This window comes from Haliotis cracherodii, unplaced genomic scaffold (genome assembly GCF_022045235.1).
Source record: "Haliotis cracherodii isolate W230 unplaced genomic scaffold, xgHalCrac1.p SCAF_10, whole genome shotgun sequence".
Classification (NCBI taxonomy): domain Eukaryota; kingdom Metazoa; phylum Mollusca; class Gastropoda; order Lepetellida; family Haliotidae; genus Haliotis; species Haliotis cracherodii.
In genome coordinates this window covers 28,479,766-28,484,968 of record NW_027266265.1, presented here as the reverse complement: position 1 = coordinate 28,484,968, position 5,203 = coordinate 28,479,766, and positions in this window count along the sequence as shown.

The following is a 5,203-nucleotide window of genomic DNA, read 5'->3' as shown; positions in this document are numbered from 1 at the left end:
CTTACGTTACTTCCGTGTTTCACTGAAGGGGAGGACTTGTTGATTCGATTACTTTCTAATCTTTATGTAATATCTGTGTGTAATAAATTATTGCTTTGTTAAGTCATAGTTGCGAATTACATATGTTTGTATATTTCATTACTCAGAATCGAAGGGAGGCTACACAGCTAGTCCATGTGTTCGAATGTTTCAAGTTGAAAACCAACATAATAATTACTCCCCAAGAGCGGGAAAATCCCGGGGCTTTCCCTTTGAAAAGTCCAAAACTACAAAATGGGGGTCCCAGAGAAAATTCAAATATTATTGAATGCAACACTCTACCAAAAGTGATTATTAACAGACCGCCGTCATATAGTGGGAATATTACTGAGTGTGGCGTAAACAACAAACAAACACGAAATCATTAAAAAAAAACATTGTTAAATTTGTTCAAAGTTTGTTTTTATCATATCTATAATAAACTCTTGAATAGCAAAAGGCAATGCATGTCTGATATACATACAAGTTCCAAGAAGACATCTTGAACCGACACGTAACATTTTGTTTGTTTGTTTATTTGTTTTGGGTTTTTTTATTCCGCACTCAGCAATATTCCAGCTATATGACGGCGGTCTGTAAAATAATCGAGCCTTGCCCTTGACCAGACAATCCAGTGATTGACATCATGAGCATCGATCCACGCAATTGGGACCCGTGAAGATCAGGGGCACAATAGGTCTCCAGCAACCCATGCTAGCCGTAAAAGGTGACTATGGTTGTCGTAAGAGACGACTAACGGGATCGGCTGATCAGGCTCGCTGACTTGGTTGATTCACGCGATCACTTGTTCACTATTTGAAAGTGATTCATAAACAAACGATTGTGATGTAATGAAAATCGTATACTTGACTGCGTTCAGTGAGATTTCTTATGATTATGGAAAAGTTTGAATAATGCAAAGTATTGGTGATTTAAATACTTTTATTCAAATTAGGACGTGTAACGATTGCAGCTTACAACAAACAATACAATTATACAATTACCAGGTTCACATGGTGCATTATACCTTACACATGTTTAAGCTATTCTACTTGGACCAGCATTTCCGGTCATAGATATCACAGCCTGGTTTTCTATATACAGTGAGACACACACAGGCAAGGATCGTGCACATCATTTGTGTCCTTGATACATTGTATTGTGTCAGCAACTTATCTCATTTCTCGATGCTATCGAGAATTTTGTTGAGTAGTGTTAGAGACTGAGGGGTGAGCAGTGAGCCATGAGACTCAAGACTGAGCTTCCAACATATATCCACAACATGGTTAAGTACTCTCAGCCTGACAAGTAATCTTTTATGATACTTATGTTTTGTTCTTCAAAATAGGGGCTACTCGGAAATAACTTAAAAATTCCAAAATAATCAGATATATTAGTTTTAAGAAATAGTTGTATGATAATAATGAACAAATTGGGAACACATAACAACAGGTAGTGAAGTATGATAGTAGATGTTATGACTGCCAACGTCTTGAAAGACGATAGGGTGAGATGGGAAAATTCAAAGTTGACGTCTTTGGATCAGTAGTGCGTAATACCGCCACCATTTGTCAAGCATTCATTCATTTGACGAGGCGTACTGTGTTGGAGTCTCCCAGTGATGGTTTGAAGGAGTCTGTCCCACTTCTCTTGCAGAGCCTGGCCATTTCACCAGCCTGGTCGGCGGTCTGTGACGTTGACGCACACGTCTCTCTATCGTGTCCCAGACGTGTTCAGTGGGGGAAAGGTCTGTGGCCTTTGCTGGCCATTGTATTCTATGGAGGGCTAGCTGCTGGAGGTGAGCATTGACGATCCGTGCACGGTGAGCACGGGCGTTGTCATCCTAAAAGACAAAACTTTGACCCAAACGCCTTGCAAACGTGACAACAAAGAGTGTCAGTATGTGGTCCCGATAGAACTGTCCAGTCACCCTTCCTTGCACAGTATGGAGAGGGGTCGCTCCGTCACACAGTGATGCCACCCCACACCATAACCGATTCACCGCCAAATCTGTCAAGAGGTCTCATATTAACATTGGCTTAACTTTCAGTTCGACGTCGCCAGACACGACAACGCCCACCAAGGAAGTGCAAAGAGAATCGGGACTCATCAGAAACATGACACGGGACCAGCGACGATTACCCCAGTTTCGACGTTGTCGGCACCATGGATGTCTGTTCCCAATATGACTTGTAAGGGGCGGCACAAAACGTGGCTCTAAACGGGGTCTATTGTCAACATTTTGGGTTTGTTGGTACATGTTCCATACTCTGCATGCTAATCACAGACTGTGAACCATTGAACGTATTGGCCACTGCATGCTGACTTCTGCCAGTTTCCAGCATGCAATAGCCCGAAGACGCTACGCGCGTTTCAGACACTTCATCGCCAGTTTATACAAAGACGATAAATGACATCAAGTAAATCACAACTGTATGACAAGCAGAATCAGTAAGATTGATAGAAATAATGGCCCAGAGAGGGATCGACTTTCCTTGAAATTATCAAAACCAGGCATGACACCCTACGCACGTGTACTGCGTGAGGCACGGTCAAACCGTGGGATGTATCTTGGCGTTACGTTTTACAGAAACAAACATTCATGCATAGGATGTTTGTCGTCAACACTTATCTTTTTCTAATACTTAATATTAACACATTATAGCCACGATCCCCTGCCTGCTAACAGTATATTGTAGCACGACTCTTCCAACTACATATTGTGCAGAATGTTTAGGCACATCTTCCCGAGGCAAGTGAGTTAACTGACTATAAAAGTCCAGTTTCCACCCTTGCCAAACTAGGCTGGTATTATGGAGTTACATTTTGGCTGGGCTAACGAGTCTATGTGTAGTAGCGGGCAAGGCTCCGGTTAGGGCAGCAAACACAGAACAGGCTACTGGGGTGTGAGTTGACAGCTGATATTTTATTGGCACACACGCTATAGTTGTTTCTTAACTCTGCAAATATGTATAAAAATACAATGAAAATATCTAATAAATGAAATAAAACATATCACATAGTATCAACACACCAATGTATAAACGGCTCATCCAGTTTAATATGCTATGCATACTATAAACATTTATACGTGATATTTTACATTGATATATCAAACATGCTGAGCAGTAATTACACTTACCCTTGTGGTTTTAAGCCAAATTACATATAAAAATACTTAAGACGGTTACATAAATACCGCCTCTACAGATTGCCATGATATGAATATAATATAAACAGAATATACACAAAATATACACATAACATTGCCACTGTGTGGCAATGAGCTGGCAACTACGTCAGCGTTGGCAGATCACAGGCATCGATTGCCATATTCTAGAAAAAAAATAAAACAATAAGGACACATAAGAAAAAGGAAATGGCCAATAAAATGAAGAACATGTAAAATAACCTTTTCATATGAATCCATTCAATCAAAATCTACATACATACATACTGCATTCATACATGTAGTTAGATGGTATTTAAGTAGTGATTAATAGGTAAATTAGATTATAGATTTAGTTTAGATTTAACTGAAGTGTTTAACAAATTAAGAGGGAAGGTATAGAATATCTGAAGATATCGAGATAACATGTATACTTATTATGAAGTGCTAGTTTATGTTTTAAACTATTTTCAGTTTGACATATATAGATATATATAAAATATATATAATTACCAATCAATGCATTACCTTAATGCATCTAATTCATAAAACTATATACACAGACATATCTACAAGATACATAAATATGAACCAAACACAAACTAACCTTATAGAGATCCTGAACACAACAAATATATCGTCCACTGATTTGAAATCCAGTCCACAGAACCACTGATATCCTTCAAGTGTAAGTGACCAACTAATCTAGCAAAGTCAGCAAAAAAACAGAAGAAACCTTTTACTTACATAATACAGAAGCTGGGAAGGAAAACAAAGCAAGACGCTTGTGCTATTGGTGACTGTATAGGTGAAAGTGGCTATTGTTATGTTAGTAGTTATGTAAGTACTGGAGCTAGTCTAATTGTTGTTGTTTTCATACTGCTCAAGTAATCTAGCTTGAGACAGAAACAGGCTAAAACAGAAACTAGACAATTAAAAGACTTTACTAAAATATTTACAAAATAGCAATAAAATCAACTCGGCCACATATGCAGAGTCCAATCAAAATCGCGCACCGAAATCGAAATCCGGTTTGTAAAATGTCCTGCAGATTTCTGTCGATTGCAGGATTTGCAAAGCATGTGCATCGCCAACTCGTTGTCAACAGATATTTTCCAAGTCTTTTCATGTTTTTAATCAAGGTGCTCACGCGATTTGATGTACTTCGCGATGTAAGACTCGTTTTATCACAATATAGATCTTGATTATCAATCAGATCGTTTTGACTGGGCGCCACCATTTTGTTTGAAACAAATGCAAGTGATACGACAGGTGGAATCTGATTGGTCCATAAGAGAGGCTTAGAAGGAGTATAACTCGTAATAACCACTGGTGGCGCTACGGTCGAGCACAGGAATTCCAACCTAGTCGGCAAGGGTGGAAACTGGACTTTTATAGTCAGTTAACTCCCTTGCCTCGGGAAGATGGTTTATGCAAGGAAACTGCATAGGTTAAATCAACCCCACAGGAATGTGACTGTACAATGTATATTCATGAGCAAAGCATTTAATAAAATGTTCCATGGGTTTGCGGTCTAAACTGAAAAAATAGGTAAAGCCATATCAGGCGTACATTCCAACATGTCGTTTGTAGATATACACTGTAAAACATGTGGTTAGAATGTTAACACGTGCAAGACATGATCTAAACATGTTTAGGAATGTGTTTAAATGCTCAACGAAAAACACATTGGTGTGTTCTATCTAAACATGCTTATGATCTAAATGAGCTTGGTCTTACATTCTAAACACCACTTAAACACAACATCCCCATCATTTAAATATGTTTGGAATTTAAACATGTTTACGACAAAGTGCATACCATTGTGCATTATCCTGATAGTCTAAACGTGTTTAAATAAAGTGCATACCATTGGTCATAAAGTCAAATATGGTAAAAAAAACGAATATATATATTCCCAAGTCTTCGACGTGACGAGCGAACGCTTAAACCACTAGGCTACCCCACCGCCCCTATACAACCAGGACTTACAACGAACTTGGTATAGTATTGATA